The sequence below is a fragment of the Lolium rigidum genome, chromosome 5 (assembly GCF_022539505.1).
Source record: "Lolium rigidum isolate FL_2022 chromosome 5, APGP_CSIRO_Lrig_0.1, whole genome shotgun sequence".
Classification (NCBI taxonomy): domain Eukaryota; kingdom Viridiplantae; phylum Streptophyta; class Magnoliopsida; order Poales; family Poaceae; genus Lolium; species Lolium rigidum.
In genome coordinates, this window is record NC_061512.1 from 222646352 (window position 1) to 222665384 (window position 19033).

The 19033-nt window shown below is 47.7% G+C and overlaps 1 long non-coding RNA gene across 4 annotated transcripts; it reads left to right on the forward strand.

Annotated features, from left to right (window-relative positions):
- The first annotated feature begins 6945 nt into the window (after positions 1 to 6945).
- On the forward strand, positions 6946 to 12273 carry LOC124657819. 4 transcript variants are annotated; one of them, XR_006988879.1, is made up of 7 exons: positions 6946 to 7113; positions 7518 to 7637; positions 9636 to 9785; positions 10162 to 10304; positions 10626 to 10976; positions 11054 to 11134; positions 12172 to 12273. It is a non-coding gene; the product is annotated as an uncharacterized LOC124657819 (long non-coding RNA). The 4 variants fall into 4 exon arrangements; XR_006988881.1 differs by having other exon boundaries at positions 12220 to 12272; XR_006988880.1 differs by lacking the exon at positions 12172 to 12273 and having other exon boundaries at positions 10626 to 10818; positions 10901 to 10976; positions 11054 to 11579.
- Positions 12274 to 19033: the final 6760 nt, after the last annotated feature.

Below are 19033 nucleotides of genomic sequence, written 5' to 3' on the forward strand. Positions count from 1 at the left end.
AAGGGCCATGACAAAGGTATTGGTGCTAGCTCTGCTGCTGGAGAGTGAGGTTTTGCGGCAAACCTTTGACACGCGTCGCAAGTTCGTACTATGTCCTTAGCGTCCTCTATTGCTTGTCAACCGGTAGAATCCTGCCCGAAAAACCTTGGCTGCGATAGCTCGACTACTTGCGTGGTGGCCACATATTCCTTCATGTACGTCCTTTAGAATTATTCTTCCTTCTTCGGGTGTAACGCACCTTTGCAAGACGCCTCGAAATACTTCGCTTATATAATTCTCCTTTAACCACCGTGAAAGCTTTGGAGCGTCGGATTACTCGCCTTGCCTCAACTCGGATCATCCGGTATTTCTTTCCCGAGGATATATGATATGTATGGCTGCATCCATGGTATCCGTATTACTAGGACCAGGTCTTGCTCTTCTTCTTCTTCCTCTTGCTTCTCCTTGATAGCCCCCGAGGGTTTCTTCTCCTTCTTTTTTGATTTTGTCGTCTCGGTGGATCTCTCTCGTTATCTCCTCCCAAAATACACCTGGTGGGACTGCAAGGCACTGCGACCCGATGTTTGCAAGAACGTCGGCTTCGTCGTTGCTCAATCTGCTAATATGTTTTACTTCGCATCCATCGAACAATTTCTCGAGCTCATTGTACACCTCCTTGTATGCCATCATGCTATCATTGACTGCGTCACATTGATTCATAACTTGCTGAGCTACCAACCGTGAGTCGCCAAAGATTTTTAGTCGAGTTGCTCCGCAGTGCTTTCGCCATCTTCATCCCGTGTATGAGAGCCTCATATTCCGCTTCATTGTTAGATGCGTTGGGGAACGTCATACGAAGGATGTACTTCAACTTGTCGCCTTCGGGTGATATGAGTACTACTCTGCGCCGGCCCCTTCTAGCCTCTTGGACCCATCGAAATTCATAGTCCGGGTTCTCGATAAATCGGGGGTCTCGTATTTTGCAACTCCATCCACTCGCGATGAAGTCCGGTAGTACTTGCGACTTTATTGCTTTTCTTTTTCATACGTGATGTCCCGAGGGGAAAGTTCTATTCCCCAAAGGGAGACACGACCCGTAGCTTCGGGTTGTTCAAGTATATTTGACAAAGGAGCTTCATTGACCACTATGATCGGGTGTGCCGAAAAATAGTGGCGCAATTTTCGTCGTTGTCGTGAACACTCCATATGCTAGCTTTTGGTACCGAGGGTACCTCTGTTTCGAGGGCGACAAGACTTCGCTCACGAAGTATACCGGTCGCTGCACTCCATGGATTTTCCCTTCTTCTTCTCTTTCGACAACTAACACCGTGCTAACCACTTGGGGCGTGGCTGCAATATACAAGCAGAGAGGTTCCTTTTCCTTAGGAGCCACTAAGATTGGTGGTGTCGATATTTTTCGCTTTAGATCTTCGAAAGCTCGATCAGCTTCTTCGTTCCACTGGAATTTATCTCCTTGCTTTATCAGCGCATAAAATGGTAGTGCTTTTTCTCCTAACCTGGCGACGAATCTGCTCAGAGCTGCGACTCGCCCAGTTAGCTGCTGTATTTCTTTCAACTTGGTTGGCTTCCTCATTGTTACTATGGCTTGTATTTTGTCGGGATTTGCTTCAATCCCTCTTGCTGAAACTAGAAATCCCAGAAGTTCTCCTGCTGGGACCCCAAAAGAACACTTCGTCGGGTTCAGCTTGAGGCAGAATTTGTCGAGGTTGTCAAAAGTTTCTTTGAGATCCTCGATCAGCGTTGCCCCCTTTTTTGATGTTATAACGACATCATCGATGTATACTTGCACGTTTTTCCCAATCTGTGTTGCTAAACACTTCTGCATCATCCTCTGATATGTTGCTCCCGCATTTTTTAGACCGAAGGGCATTGTCTTGTAGCAAAACACGCCGTAAGGTGTAATAAACGCTGTCTTGGCTTCATCATCTTCTTTTAGTCTGATCTGGTTATAACCAGAGTATGCATCCAAAAAGGAAAGACGTTCACAACCTGCCGTGGAGTCGATAATTTGATCGATCCTTGGGAGGGGAAAGTGATCCTTAGGGCAATGTTTGTTGAGACACGTGAAGTCGACGCACATGCGAAGGACTGTCGTGTTTTTCTTTGGCACCATCACTGGGTTAGCTACCCATGTGGCTTCTGTAGATATCTCTCTGATAAAGCCAGCTTCCTCTAGTCGATTTATTTCTGATAGCATGGATTTGCGGTTTGGTTCTGAAAAGCGCCGCAAAGGTTGTCTGATTGGTTTCGCTGTTGGATCCAAATTTAGGTGGTGCTCGGCAAGTTCCCTGGGTACTCCTGGCATGTCAGCTGGACACCATGCGAAGATTTTCCGGCTTCTCACGGAGGAACTCGACGAGCGCGCTTTCCTATGCGATATCCATGTTGTTTGCAATGGATGTCGTCTTTTTTGGATCCGTCGGGTGAATCTGCACCTCCTTAGAATTTTTCTCTCGTGTTGAAAGTTGATTCCTTGTTTGGCCTTCCGACGTCCGGCGTACGTCGTAATCGATCATGCTCTTCGACGCCAAGTATTCCGCTTGCATCCCGAAGGTTTCGACAATCGATGGAAATCCTTGTCGCACTTATCGGCTAAAGCAAAACTCCCTTTGACCGTGATTGGTCCCTTGGGTCCAGGCAATCTCCATAACAGGTATGTATAGTGTGGTACTGCCATAAATCTAGCGTATGCTGGTCGTCCCAACAAAGCGTGGTATCTGCGATGGGAAATCCACGACTTCAAACTCCAGCTTCTCGATTCTATAATTTTCTCGGGTTCCAAACTCGAACGTCGAGGTTGATCTTCCCCAATGGGTAACTTGGTTTCTCCGGTGTGATGCCGTGGAACCTTGTGTCCGTTGGCTTCGGGTTTGCTAAGGATATGTTCATCTTCCTCAATGTATCCGCATACATGAGGTTTAGAGCTGCTGCCGCCATCTATGAATACTCGAGAAACGTCAAATCCTGCGATAACTGCTCGGCGGAATGAGTGCTTGACTGCCCTGGTCGAGGAACTTGCTGCGGGTGGTCCGCTATGGTGAAGCCGATGTCTTGTCCCGACCAATTGAGGTACTCAACTCGTTGGTGGAGGCATTTTCTCTGCCATGAACACCGTCGCGAGATTACTTTTTGAGCTCTATTGGATGGCCTTCCCTTCCGAATCATCGACATCTGCTCCGTTGGAGTTAGGATCAACATAGGGTGGTGGTGCTGGTGCTGCCGCTATTCTGAGTCGGTGTTGATTGCCTTCGTAATCGCGGGAGGTGGCGGTAGATGAATTTCGCTCCTAGGCTCCCGAGGGTTTCTCCGTGCTGCTCGTGCGTGAGCGTTTTACGCACATCTGAACATTGCTTGGAAATTTCGACAATCTTTCCGCAGGTGTCCTGACTGTCTTTTCCCATTGCTATCGAGGAAAAAATGCATCCGGCACGGTCCGTTCAAGCATTTCTTCGGGAGACATAAAAGGTCGTGGAAACCTTGGCCCACTATTTTGCTCGTTACGGGAGTCGTCCCTATTATCGCCTCGTTGCTCATTGCTTCTCTCGATAATCATCTCTCGTTGCTTGCTCCTGTATTTGACCGAAATCCCGCCGAAATTTGCCCCGGGGCGTCGTAATTCGGATACCGCCGAGGAAATCGTCGCCTCGTCCGATAATTTCGACTACGGTCCTCCTCCGGCGACCTGTGTCGTTTATTGTGGACAGCGTCTTCTCCGTCCGCCCATCTATTTGCTATCTCCATCAACGCGGATACTCGTTTTTGGATTGGTCCTTCCCAAGTCCTCGACAAAATCTCCGCGCCCGATTCCTGCGACAAACGCATCTATTGCTCTCTCGTCGGATATATTTTCCGCCGAGTTTTTTATGATGTTCCACCTTTGGATGTATTTTCTCATTGACTCATCCGGCTTTTGTCGACACGCCCTCAACTCTTCCAACGATGCGAGGCTTCTTGCATGTGGATCTAAAGTTCTTGACGAAAACGTCCTCGAAACTTTCCCGGACTGTCGATGGATCCCGGCGGAAGTTTTTTGATCCAAGATCGAGCGGCTCCACTTAAGTGCACCTGAATACTTTGCATCGCTGTTGCTCTAGTTCCTCCGGTTAGCTTCACCGTCTCGAGGTAATCAATTAACCGAGTCCTCCGGGTCTTGCAAGCCGTCGAACTTTTGAAGTGATCGGGTAACTTGAATCCCGAGGGGACTCGAGTTTTTCGGACTCTTCTCGTGAAGCACGGTAGACCACACATATCCTCGTCATTAAGCTCCGGGGACCGCCGATGATCTCTTCGCTTTGCCTTGCTCTATCGACCCTCGCTTGTGCTCCTGTGTCTCTTGCTCCACTTGGTTCTTCCGGAGCCGCCGCCGTTGCCGCCGCAGGTCGTGGACTATTTTGCCTTGCTCGCTCCTTCGGGAGGCGTTGCTACGAACGCTGTCCCCATAGCTCCAACTCCTGCCAATGCCATGTTGTATAATGTTTCCCTTGGATCTCCGAGGGCGGCTTGGATGCGAGGATGTAAGCTTGTGTCGCCATATACCCAGGCTTTCCGGTGTCTTAGGGATAATATTTCCTCTTGTATCTATCGTCATAAAGGACATGTCGAGGTTTTGAACCAAGTACTCTCTTTCTACGTCGGGTATGTGTTGTAGCCTTGATCTTCCTCTCGTTCCGAGCCTCCCCGTGGCTATCACCCGAAACTCTAGATTGTCCACTTAGATCTGCCCTTCTCCCGCCTGGATGCGTAGCTGCCTCATTTCTCTCGTTTAGCTCAGCTGTCTCGTTTTTCTATTTCTCGGGCGGTTCGTGCGAGCATATATTGATAAGCTTGCGGTTCTTGAGCTGTAGCCGTTGTCGTCATTGGTTCCGAACCATCTATGGCTTTTGCCGCTCTATCCCAGGCTGCCTGTGGAAGTTGGACTCTGACGCGTGGTGTGGGCCCGACGTATTTAGTGCCCATACCTCTCCTTAGATCTGAGGGATCGACAAAAGGATTTCCCATTTGATCGAAAGCCTCCGATGTTTCCTCTTGATCTTCGATAGCATAAATCTGATGATATTTTGTACTCAGATCTATGTTGGGTTTGGTGACATCATTGTTGAGATTGATGAAGACCTTGCCCACCGTGAGAGATTTGTCGATGAAGTCGTAATCGTCGACATCGCTTGAGCCATCGCTTATATATGAGTCCGCGGATGACCCGGACGATGCGTTGCTCGAAGATCTTGGCGAGTTTCTCTCTTGCTCCGGTGCCGACGTAGCGTGTTGCCGAAGTTTCTTCTTCCGACTCGGTTGATGATGCATAGCTTGAAAATTCGGAATCGACCGCCGACGATCCCGACGAATTTGGAATTTCGACACGATACGATCCTTCTTTCTTGACGCGAAAGTGGAACCTTCCGAACGTCATCTCCAAGGGCTCCGCCAGATACGCATATGCATCCAAACGGGAGGGTGGGTGAGGAACAAAATCAACGGGACCGGTAGCGATCCGTTTACCTCGATCCATAGTGTTGCTCCCGGTTGACGATGTCGAAGATCTTGAACGTGCCATCGAGATCAGATCCTTACGCCTCTAATTCCCACAGACGGCGCCACTTGACAAGGGATTAACTTGTCAATGCCTATGGATTATAGGCTAGGGTTTAGTTGGAAGTAGAGGGCAAGTAGATCTCGAAGGTTTCAGCCGAAAAGTACTCGACGAATATGAAAACTAGGGTTTGCGGACAATGATTCGATGATCTTCTCGTCCCCCGACCCCCTTTATATAGGTGGAGCCGAGGGATTCGTGCTATACAAGGATTACATAGTCCGGGACGGTTTCTAACTCATCCCGCCGGATTACAAATAACACTTCCTATTACAACTCTATCTTTTCCTTAAATACATCTTGGGCTCTCGAGTCTTCTTATTCTTCGGGTAGTGGGCCTTCAATAAACCCCGGGTACTATATGAGGCAGGCCCATTTGGGATGCCTATGTCACTCGGGGCCTATAGGGATTTTTCTAGTAATGGTTGCAAGCACCACCCATGGCGTGTTGGATCACAATCAACAACATGTCGAGCCACAAACCCACCTCATTGGGTTGTAGCCACGCCGCAATCCACGTCCTCCGTCGACATGAAAAACAACCCTTGGACGCTGCCTCGACAACATCCCACCCGCCGACTAGCGACAAACAACCTTGGTAGCACAACTGCGGATGGTGTAAAAATGTGACCCATTCTCCAAGGGGACTCCCCACGGGGAACAACAAATAATATGTTACCCAAAATAGAAACCAAATTTCCATCTATCCCTGGCTAGTTCGACATTGGTGTCCATCACACAATAATTAAAAAGAAGTTTGTTCAGCTCATTGAAGAAATGCAGAGGTAGCTAGTGCTAGTTGATTTTCTTTGGTTATCTTGGCTAGCTCTTGAGCTTCTTTCTTCTACTCCCTAGGTTCCAATTTAATCAACGCAGAGTGTTTAACTTATCTTGATACCTTCATTGGGGGTAGTTGATTGGGTGAATGCATCAAGGCATCGATCAATCAACAGCTAGCTAGTACGTGACGCCTCGCTAACAAGCGAAGAAATAATTAAGGCATCGATCGAATCAATTGTCGATTGATGTATTTTCTGTTCTCACCTTTTTATTGTGGGGATGGGGAAGAAATAATCTGCGCCGTTTTTAAGCTATCCAACACACGCAGCAGCTAAACCATTTCTCCCCCACCCTACCAAACCCTAGCACCCCAGCCCAGAACGAGAGATAGAGGCGGCCACGACCACACGCCGCCGGCGTCGCGGCGGGCTTGCTCGCCGGGGCGCGCGCGCATCCTCCCGCGGCGCTCCGTCGAGCTCGCCTGGCTGCGTCGCGCGCGCGGCCGGGGACGCCAGGACGCGGCGGCGAGCCATCCGCACGGCGTCCTTCTTCCTGCCGCCGGCGGTCGCCAGCTGCCGCGTGCCGTCGCAGGCCGGATTTTCCGGCATCCCGGCGACGGAAGCCCACAGAGTCCACGTCAAGCTCGCATCACCGCGTCGCGCCCACGCGCGGCTGAGATCCCCTTCCCCGCCTTCTCTCCACAACGCCAGCAGGCCCGCGAAGCAGCAGCAAGGCCGCGCTCGGAGGTGACGTACTCAGTCCCTTTCCCCATCACTTAGAACGAGTCAAGTAGAATCGAGTCGATCTTGACAGGCGAGTGTAAAAAATAACGATTTTTCATTTGTTGCACTACAATTTTTAATCCTGGGAACAACCAGCAGTTCGTAGGTTCATACGAGCTCTTGTACATGTACTGCAACTGCTACTTTGTACCAATTCACATTGGTTTGAGTACGAGGAGGCATACATGTTTCTTATTTATTAATCATCCAAGGTAATACGAGCGCACACAGATGATAGATATAGTAGGAATCCTAAAATTTTGCATTTTCCATATGACAGGCTTTGCATCTGATTTCGTAACTAGATTAACTAAGTAACTGTGTCAAACCCTTTTATGTTACGTCTGGATTGATTCGGTTGTCCGCAGGTTATGTTACTGTTCTGGTGGTGTTGGCGTTCTGGTGCTGCTGCTGTCCAGCAGAACTCCTCCTGGCGCAGCCACCGTCCAACGGAGCTCCTGCCGGCCTCCATGTCGCCCAATCGGAAGGTCTCTATCTCGATTCCTCCACTTTTCGTTGAAAAGTGTGCTCGAGCACCTGCTCAGTGCACACCCATATTGCCGTCGTCCGTGCAATCTAGAGATACAAGAAGTCGCTCCACGCACGACAGATGGTTAGCATTGTGCGCCACATTAGTACAACAGTATCCGCTAATTATGTGCTAAGCATAGGCGCTTTTGCATAGGGATCGACTTATCTTTTTATTTGTCTCTTACTGTCTGGGCTCATGGGGCACCCACCACTGACTATCTGGGCTTGTGGCTCGCCACGGTTTCCTGTTTATGTCCGGCTTTGGTCTCCATCAAACTGAACCAAAAATGACTATTCAAGTAAATTCAACTAGGCTGAGTACTAGTTGAAGAGATTTTTGAGGCAGCTACAAAGCTAAAGGCAGATATACGAAGGAAGGGATTGGCTCTCATTTCCTCTCTGTGCTGCTACAGTAGTTGGGCGAGTTCTCCCCAGATCCGGGCTGGACCAAGGTCATCTATGGTGGCGATGCCGCCAGAGAGTGGCTGAGGCGAGGCTCCGGCCACCGTAGTGTGAATAGGTTTAGGTGTTGGCTTTATGACATAATTTCGAGTAGGGCATCAATCTCCGTTGACAACATCTGGTACAGTATGGGGTGGCTCTCCCTAATTGTCGAGCTCCGATGGTTGGAGCCATAGCTGCCATGTTCCGGTACGGAGGGTACAGGGGACGAAAATGGGGGACGTGAATCGGATGAAAAAAAAGGAAACATCTCTAGATCGAATCTTATACGTCGGGGACGCGAACCGAGTTGTTTCGGTACGGTGAACCCGGTACGGTAATGTGGTACGGGAAATATGAACCTATCCTAGTTGATACAACTAACCCAAAAACGATATTCAGATAAAGTCTGTAGCTTATATATGATAGAAGTTTTGAAAGATTAAGATCAAATCATCAAATTCATGGAAGAAAACAGACTCGAAATCCCAATTCCCATCAAATCTTTCTATCTCTCCGTGGCTGTCCTCCAAGAAATCCATGGGATGGGAGTACTTATAAAGGATGGGAGAAGAAAACGAAGGAATCATGTGATTCCTGCTGCCTCCATTGATGAAGAATTGAAGATGGTGAAAGGAAACGAGGAGTCGAATGGGAGAGGAAAAGATACAGCGGGTTGGGACTCTGGCTCGGGAGTTAATACGATTTGGGGAAGGGGAACTTCTGTCTCACTGTTTTTCTCCAGTCGTCGAAACTGGGATGATCCCGGGCATAGGAAACGTGAATCCGCTGCGATTTTGACTGAATCGCGGGGCGTTTCTGAATCCGTATTCGGTTCATCGAATCCGGTACGAGGGACGGACCACCGTACCCTGAATCCGGTTGCGATGCCGGTGGTGAGCGTTGCCGCAGCAGCAATCTCCGGCAATAAGGTCAAGCTTCACCAATTCTGGATCTGGGTTGCTGCTAATGTTGATGCGTTTTTCAACTTTTATGAACACGTGTCAATGTGTTTCTGAATTTGTTTCTGGTGCCCAAAATAAGGTATCAAAATCGTTGCCGTTGTTTTTAGGCATCTGGAATAGCTGCTCTTCGTTTCATTCCCAAAACAGAAAAAGTGATGCCTTAAAACCAAAAAGCAGCGCCCAAAAATACAACGTCTGAGATGCTCTTAGGAGATGAAGCACGAACACACTTGTGCCAAGAGCTTAGCTCGTATTAAATACTTGTTCTACTGCTACTACTTTGAGTCTGATTCTGTAGCTAGATTAATTAATTAACTGTGTGCTCCTCGATTTCTCACTTGCTTATATTCTGATATTTTTGGATACACACTTGGATGTGGGAAGCAAGTGGATGGAAGAAGTATCATCTATCATGCAGAATTCTTAGGGGATATTCTTATCGCTATAACACTCGATAATTACCATGATGCGCTTGTGTTTTTTAAATATTCAAGTATGTATTCCTGTAAAAGTAACTTGTTACTCATGCTTTTATTTGATTTTGATCAGGTCACTATCATTTTCCTGTGTTCATGCCCTCTGGGGGTGCTGTGGTGGCGGCACTGTCCACGGGAGCTCCTGCTGGTGCTCACTGCGGCTTGCTGCCCCTGCCTTGTTTGACTGCGACCTCTCCTACAGCACCGTGTCACCCATCAGAAGGTCTCTCTTTCTCTCTCCCTCACTTTCTCTCTCCCTCACTTTCTCTAATTTCCTTGACAACACAATGTTCATTTGCATACAAATGGTTTTTTTACTACCTACTTTGAGTCTGATTTTGTAGCTAGATTAATTGATTAACTGTGTGTTTCTCGATTTCTCACTTGCTTATATTCTGATATTTTTGGATACACACTTGGATGTGGGAAGCAAGTGGATGGAAGCAGTATCATCTATCATGCAGATTTCTTAGGGGATATTCTTATCGCTATAACACTCAATAATTACCATGATGCGCTTGCCATGTTTTTTTTAATATTCTAGTATGTATTCCTGTAAATGTAACTTGTTACTCATGCTTTGATTTGATTTTGATCAGGTCATTTTCCTTTTCCTGTGTTCATGCCCTTGGGGGGTGCTGTTGTGGCGGCACTGTCCACAGGAGCTCCTGCTGGTGCTCACTGCGGCTTGCTGCCCCTGCCTTGTTTGACTGGGACCTCTCCTACAGTCACCCATCAGAAGGTCTCTCTTTCTCTCTCCCTCAGTTTCTCTAATTTCCTTGATAACACAATGTTCGTTTGCATAGGAATGGTTTTTTTACTACCTTGCGGCAATGTAAAGGTGTTGATCTGTGGTGATGATGAACGCGTGAATATGTAGTCCTTGCTGTACTGTTTTGCTATAATGATTTCCAGAGAAAAGCGATGCTATATTCCTTGGTTACTCTTTATCGGCATGCCTTGATATGTCTTTTGCAGTAGACACTGGTCTTGGTTATTTTGGTTTTGTAATTGTTGCAGTTCAGTAAGTTCTTTGCTCTGTTGACTTGATTGCCATGTGCAGGGCGGTAGCTCATCAATGTCAGCGTGTACCGCAATCCATAGCAAGGAGAGGGTGTCATCTAAAGCATGGAGACAGCCAAGGAGCTTGTCCAAAGGCAGGATTGAATGAGGTGGCCTTACTACGCCAAAGTTTTGGAACCATGGGTCTCGTGCTGGACAGTTTCATTTTCCAATGCCATTTATGAGCCTCACAGGTTCGCACATGATTATTTCAGGCAGTGATAGATATATAGCGTTACTATGTTCTGTCACTTGTATATTTGATCTTCCATACAGTGATGCTGGGATTTCTGCTGGTGCTTTTTGCCCAGGAGAAAACATGGCTGTGAGCTCCTTTTGGCGGAACTTCAAGGTGTGCATTTCTTATTAGCTTTGTGGATGATGCCCTATTTCATTCTCTCCTTTCCCTGAGTATATTTTGACCTATAGGTGTGGATCCAAAGTTCGTCTTTAGAATCAAGCGATGGGAAGTCAATCTGGATGGAGATGCCAATCAGTTGGCTCATAAAAGTGAGTTGACTATGATTTCCTCTAAGCAATAACATCTGTTTATATTAAATGGTTATGATTGTATTTACTGTTGACCTATGTAATAATGATTTAGGGAGCGGTCATTTCATTTATTATTTTTGGCAAATCATGTAGATGATGTGTAGAACAATTAAAATTTTGTTGGAAGAAACCTATGACAGTTGCAGCCTTCACAGGTGATTGAAGGGTCATCACATTGTTGGACCCTGATAATAATCCACTTTTTGTGATTGCAGAAGCACTATCGGGATTTTATTATTCCCCATGCTGTACTTTTGCCATTATACTAACACTAGTGTTCTGATTTTTCTTACCTTTCATGTGCAACCCATTCCCAAACTTTTCTTCATTGGGGCATTGACATATTAGATGTCTCTATCTCAGAGTTCAAGACCCTTTGTGCAGAAGGTGTAAAACTATACGATGCCACCTTGTCTGTACATGTTTAATCGACGCACCACTCGCACTTACACAAGCTAATCCCTCTACACCACACGTGTCAGTTTAATCTGAACGGAGGGAGTAGCTCATGATGAATGTTTTACATTTGTTACTACTTATTATGCTTCCTGTATTGGGCAACCCAATCATGGAGCTCTGAATCTTTGATTTGTAGAAGCATCAAGTTGCTTAGCCATGCCAACTGTAGGCACATTAAAATGATCTGGTGCATCCTTGTTCGATCTGCTATTACTGGTTGCACGACTATAACTCTCCTTAAGTAGGCTCAGTATTACCATTCAGATACGTTTGGCCCCATCTTCAAGGGCTACATGAATATGATTACTGTAGCTGTCCTTGTTCAAGCCTTGTTCCCCTTTGAATTCATGGTTGTTTATGTTGCCCCTGATATAGTGATATGTTAAAATAAACTAGAAGTGCTCCGTTTTAAACAAAGTCTTGTCTTTGGTGCGATGCTAATTCATCATAAATAATCATATTCAGTGTCAACCTTGTGATCATATTTTACTTGCTATACAACTGACATCCTTCATTTCTTTGCATGACCTACCTAGGTGAGTATATACATGAGTTAATTATATTGTATATCTCATGGCTGCAAGGGGTCAAGTCAAGGACTCCCATGTCATGATCAAGATCGGTGCGGAAAGTGTTGACCTGGGAAATAAGCTACACTTCCTTCCTTTTCTCCCTGCCTTCCTTTGCATCTTGCAACGCTTTGTTTCTCACTACCGTTAAATTTTTGCGGTTCTTGTAATATTGTAGTTCCTTCTAATGGGCAGTAGCATTTGTTGTAATCAACATGCATCTTGACGGAATGTTGATCTCCTTTATTTTGGTGTACCCAAGTTGTAGTTGATGGACAAATCATGCACATAGAAATGGTTGTTATGAAGGGAGAAATTTGGCTGTTATGTCACAAATGATTGTTCTTTGCTGATTGATTTTTTGGTATTTTTCCGAGTGTAATTTAGTTATGAAGGGAGAAACCTGGCTGTTATCTTGGATGTTAAGATATGTGGTTAGCAAGTGTAGTGCGTAGCACTTGCGGTGATGTGCCTGAAGCTGATGGTACCTATATATATACATGCGTGCCAATGCTGGGTATGTTGTTTCTCCAGTAACTAGCAAGCTAATGTGCATGCACTCAACTCTGTTAATTTTTGTGTAGCTAGCTAGCTGATGTAGTAGTGTCGTGACCATCAATCCATTGGTCATTGGCTTGAGTTGGGTTGTGACAGTCCATTAACTTTTTTGGTTGCAACCTGAAGCTCAAAGATAATTCCTAGCTATAGCACCAGATTATTATGTTGTAACAAATTGGTCAGCACTATATTTTTATAACACTTTCAGCTACAAGTGTCTTGAACGGGATGTTTTGGAGGTGCATTAATATACGAGTGCTGCTACATACGATAAATTTGGTATGATTTCTGTACGATAGAACTTACCACACGCGAGGGTAGCAAACGGTTTGGCTTTGGGCTGAAACTGTAACTTGGGATCGGGAAGAAAAGACCGTGTGTAAATAAATTTCAAATGGCCGCAGCCTTTGTTCCTTCTCTAGCTCATCCCATTCCAGAGTTCATTCCATTGGTTGTGTCTTGCATTTCCAATGGGGCGATCTAAATCGGATGCCCAAAGTGACCGGATGTATCCGTTTGTGTTGGCCCGTGAACACTTAGAGCATCTTTAACAGAGATGTATACGGACAAACTGAAAAACGCAAGTTAAGTCTCCCGAAAAACATTTTTCAAGGGCATTCAGATGTGGCGCAGAACAACACCCGTATTCGGAACTGAAAAAAAGAAAATCAAATATAGCGGGAGAATTGCTCATCGTAAACAAGTTCTAAACTGAAATTGAAACTTCATAGTTGCATGATCGATATTGCGATCGCAAAATAGACATTACATATAGATGTTCCTCCGCCGCGCGATCTAAATTAAGACTAATTTTCAGCCCTACCGGGGCCTCTACGCGTGGCGGATGATGGGGCGGCGAACGACGCCGTCGATACCTATTCGGAGTCAGGTCGACGACCTCCTTCTTCACGCGGCGGACGGCAGCCTCCCTCTGCGCCGCCTCGTACGCGCGCACCTACCTGACGGACGGCATCCGCCTCCTCGCGGCGGAAGCGTGGACCAGTAGCCGCTGCTGCAGCGCCCTCCAGTAGCGTCCTCCAGTAGCCGATGTCGCGATAATGGCGCCCCTCCTCCCACCTCTGGCGCTGCTGGCCCTCCGCCATGGCGACGTCCCAGCGTGCTCTCTTAGCGAGTCTAGTCCCTCTCCACTGCCTCCTCCGCCAGCACCATCACTGTAGCGGCATGCTGCACTCATGGGCCCCCCGTCCACCTGGCCGCGGGAAAAGGGCACGCTCGGGGAATCGAGCGGCCACAAGCGGGAACAAGGCGGCCGTGCATGAAGTCGACGGGAAGTTATTCACGAGACATGTCGCATTGGCTTTAATAACGGTAGAGAAAAAAGGTCTAACTCCCCGACCCAAATGGATAAGGAGCCGCTCTGGGCCAATTTTTTGTGTGCGATCCGACCCAAACATATTAAAAGGAGACATTTGATATGTAAAATGGGTCTAACCTCTTGAGATGTCATAACGGTGAAGACATTTGCAGAAACTAAACAAGCTAAATCAAAAGGATTGAGTTAGGAAAGGCCTCGACTAGTATATATTTCGGAGCCGAGGCTGGCAGTACTACAGGCTTGGGTCTGAGCTGGAGTTGCACTTGGGACCAGATGAAAGGAGCGTCGTACACGGATCGGATAGGAACTGTCGTGTGTGAAGCATTTTCGTTAATATACTCCCTCCACGTTGGTTTACTAGACTTGCTATCTTGAAGGGAGACCAAGGTGCGAGTACATTGAGCGATAGGGTTTCTCTTTCCAAAAATTTAGCCAATCAGCGTTGTTAATCCTCCCGTGAAATTCCATATAATAATACTAAGAATAGTTACGGGATGCGAAGGAACAACCGAGGCCCACAACGTAAATCGCTCCACGTTTTTCATGTATATCTAACTGTCCAATTAGGGCCGGATTAGTTTGGCATGTACTGGTTGAGCCATTCCCACGCCAATGCATGTAGATCAAATAGGCATCGACTATTCAGGGGTATACCAAGGAGTGCATGCAACTTAATTAAGAGGGCTCAAAAATTGGGTAATCGATTGCAAATTGGGAGCTAAAAAACGATATAGTTTTGTTTTCATAGCAAGCCCTTTTAACTAATATGAAATGGATGTTTTTTATGTGCTCGAATATGAATGCAACGGGTTTGTTTACTGGATCTGATTTGTTAATTGCTTAGATTTTCTCGAGTGTAACTACGTTTGTGCAAATTATGGTACTCTCTCCGATACCTTTTAATCGATTTAAATTTAGTACAACTTATTAAAGCAGAAGGAGAACCATATGAAAGATGTAAATCCGGTCATCAAAACTGAAGCTATCCATCAACTAAAACACTACTCCTTTGGTTCACGTGGTCGATCATCAAAACTGAGATTAGTTTTCAAACATTCCCCTCATAAATCGCCATCTCTCTCCTTCCTTGTGGTATATGCAAGAGCCTTCTCGTTAACCGCAGCATGCCAACACACGTCCTGGCCTCTCTCATGCATGCGCTGTGTCAAATCAATCAACACCAGATTTAGAGGAAACTAATTCAGAGATCTTCAATTGTGCATGCATGCACGCGCCGTCCCTGAGTTAACTGTTACCCATTTTTTAGGAAGCTGCGAACGGAAGGGATGGGTACTCTCGGGAGTAAGGAAAAAATGGAAAAAGAATATTTACCCCTTAATTTAGGGAATGTAGGGAGTATTAGCTAGATAGAATTGTTGTAAGCAAAAAACCTGTAGAGTTTGCAGCCATATGACAGACGCATACAAAATCAACGAACATGTAGAATCTCATGTTGTTCCAGATTGATGAGCCTGAATTCGAGGTGTTGTTCCCGTCCATATGACAAGCCGATTTGATTTTAGGAAGCATGCAGATTTAGGTAAGCCAACGCATAGTCAAGCTAGTCCCATGCGGTCCAGCTTTGGTAACCTACGATTTGATTTTAGAAAGCATGCAGATTTAGGTAAGCCAACGCATAGTCAAGCTAGTCCCATGCGGTCCAGCTTTGGTAACCTACGAAATAAGGAAAATCGAGGAGACGCCCCCTGATTATTGTTTTGATTGACTACGAGGATTCTGCCCCGTAATTAAGTGATGCCATGTCACAAATCCGTGGGTTAACTTATCTCATCCGTCCAAAGCAGCAACCGGCAAGATGAGGACAACCGATGGATCCAGACACACACATAGTTCTCTCAATTTTGAAGCTCTCTTCCCTCCAAAGCTACTCTATAAATAAAAGCCATGGCGAAAGCCGCGGGCGGCAGCGCGTGCCGTGACTTATGACTTTGGACTTTGGCGAGGAGAGGAGAGGAGAGGCCATGACGCTCCGGTTCTCATTCGAGGCCAGCACCGGCGAGGTGTGGCATGGGCCGTTCATCATCCACGAGAAGAGAGGGGCGGTGAGGCCATGGCGCTCCGGATCACGTCCGAGGCGAGGGCAGCACCGGCGGGCGAGGTGTGGTGTGGGCTGTTCGTTTCCGTCCTCGTCGTCTCCCTAATTAATTGAGCTGCTGTTGATCTCATCACCGCTGTAACTAAGGGAGGACTTGATTTGACGCCATGTCACCAATCCGTGGGATAACATATCTCAACCATCCAAAGCAGCAACCATCAAAATGAGGATAACCATTAGATCCAGACACACACATAGTTCTCTTAATTTTGAAGCTCTCTTCTCTCCAAAGCTACTCTATAAATAAAAGCCATGGCGAAAGCCGCGGGCGGCAGCGCGTGCCGTGACTTATGACTTTGGACTTTGGCGAGGAGAGGAGAGGAGAGGCCATGACGCTCCGGTTCTCATTCGAGGCCAGCACCGGCGAGGTGTGGCATGGGCCGTTCATCATCCACGAGAGGAGAGGGGCGGAGAGGCCATGGCGCTCCGGATCACGTCCGAGGCGAGAGCAGTACCGGCGGGCGAGGTGTGGCGTGGGCTGTTCATTTCCGTCCTTGTCATCTTCGATATGATGGCTGACCTACCGGATGCGAGCTGATGATCTTCGTACTGCAGCAGGTAAATTACTCCTTTCCTCTGGATGCGTCTTGGGTGTCTTCATTTGGATTTCTTATTGAGAGGAGAGGCCATGACGCTCCGGATCACGTCCGAGGTGAGGGCAGCACCGGCGGGCGAGGTGTGGCGTGGGCTGTTCATCATCCACGAGAGGAGAGGGGCGGAGAGGCCATGGCGCTCCGGATCACGTCCGAGGCGAGGGCAGCACCGGCGGGCGAGGTGTGGTGTGGGCTGTTCGTTTCCGTCCTCGTCGTCTTCGATAGGATGGCTGCATGGCCTGCCGGATGCGAGCTGATGATCTCCGTACTGCAGCAGGTAAATTACTTGTTCGCACGGCTCCTCTCCGGATTATTACTTGTTCGCACGGCTCCTCTCCGTACTGCAGCAGATAAATTACTTGTTCAGCATGAGTATTATTTAGAGATGGATTGACGAAAACAGCTACTAATCAAGTGCCAGGCGCGATGGATTGAGCAAGCAAGCAAGCAAGCAAGAGATTAAAGAAAAGATGAAAGAATTAGGGGAGAGACACAGACCGACCGCGCGCCTTTGCCGCGTACGTACGTACAGTGTACTTACATGCCTGCATCCCCCGATATATATGATCGATGGAGCGAGCAGCTAGCAGTTTCGATAAGATAGTACGGAGTCCGGAGCAAAATGGACTTGCACACGGCACACGCACGCGGTGCTGTAAACGGCATCCTCGGATCGACCCATGGAGCGAGACGCCAACCAAACTTTGATGAGGATGGATCCATGGACGCGGGCGGGGGTTGTGAACAGCGGAACGTGGAGGCGTCAATACGTTTTGAGCTCAATCTTGCCACTGGGTCACGCGTGAGGCGACCCGGAGGGACAGCGAGGATCGGTTGCCTTCGCGGCTCCGAGTGTTTCCGAGCGCCGGCGAACAGGTTGGGGTTCCGAGGAAGGTGTGGTACGCGCCCACACTCTTTGTGTCAACCATGGTTCAAACTATGTATTAGTTTGTGTAAACCATGTTCCAAACTATGTATTAGTTTGTGTAAAACCATATGCCTAAATATATGTTAGTTTCTGTAAAACCATGTGACAAATTATGTGTTAGTTTATGTAATGTTTGGAACTATGTTTAAATGGAAAAAAGAGAAAAAAAAAAGATGTAGAAAAAAATGTGCCGGCCCCCTGGAGGCACCCCAGATGCAAACGGACACGCGGACATAAACGGTTATTTTCGCGTCCACTAGGCGACGCAGATGAATATTTTGGACGTCCGAAATGCGTCGGCCCGCTGGAGATGCCTTCATAGTTTGTTCACATAGCCACCAAATCTAATGGATAACAGATTCTTCATATAACAGGAAACTTCAGGAGGAAAAAATAAAGAGGAAAAATAAAGGAGTGCATGCATATGCCAGAGTACAAGGCGTTCGAACTATCCGTGGCAACCCTGAGCTGCCAATGCAGCATAATACCATGGCTTATCTAGACCTTCCAACACCACAATGTCAGTTTTTTGGAGGTTCACAGAAACACGCATCAAATACTCGATGAGCTGGCAAACATCGTCGTCGTTTTCAGTGTGTTTGATCTCCACAAACTTGAGGTTCAAATGTTTGTTGGACATTTCCATTGGCATGGCCCTTTCCGCCATGTTTTCAGAGCTCGGCGGAAGCTTTCTGTAATCTTGTCACATTATGAAGGCTGCAAAGAAGCTCGAATTCATTGTAGTAGCAGTCTCTCTTCATTTGAACCGTGGCCTCGACGAGAGAAGGCATCTCGAAATTCCACAGGTCAACTTGCCAGCGCAGGAGCACGAGGTGGAGAGAGGCGAGGCCAGGAGCCACAATGCGCGCCAGGCGGAAAGGGCTTTGCTTCATGCTCATGTTGGAAGAGTCGACGACGAGGGTCTTGAGCGTGGGAGACATGACCACCTCGTCGAAGCCGATGAGGCAGTCCCTGAGCTCGAGGTGCACCAGCAGAGGGCACCCGGCGGCGCCGAGGAGGCGCTCGAAGCCGTCGCACAGCATGACCCCGGTGAGCCGCAGCGTGGTGAGGTGGCGGAGGACGGTGGTGTCGTCGCTCCTGTGGCGCAGCGGCACGTGGGCGCCCGGCGAGCGGTTGTGGATGTCGAGCGCGGCGGGGCTGTAGCGCGCGAGGTAGCGGTCGACCCAGCGGTTGCCGTCGGGTTCGGTCGGGCGTCTGTCCCGGTTCTTGGGAGGCTCGATGACACGCATCCGGAGGAGGTCGAGGCCGAGAGTGCCGTGCTGCTGGACGAGGCTGTC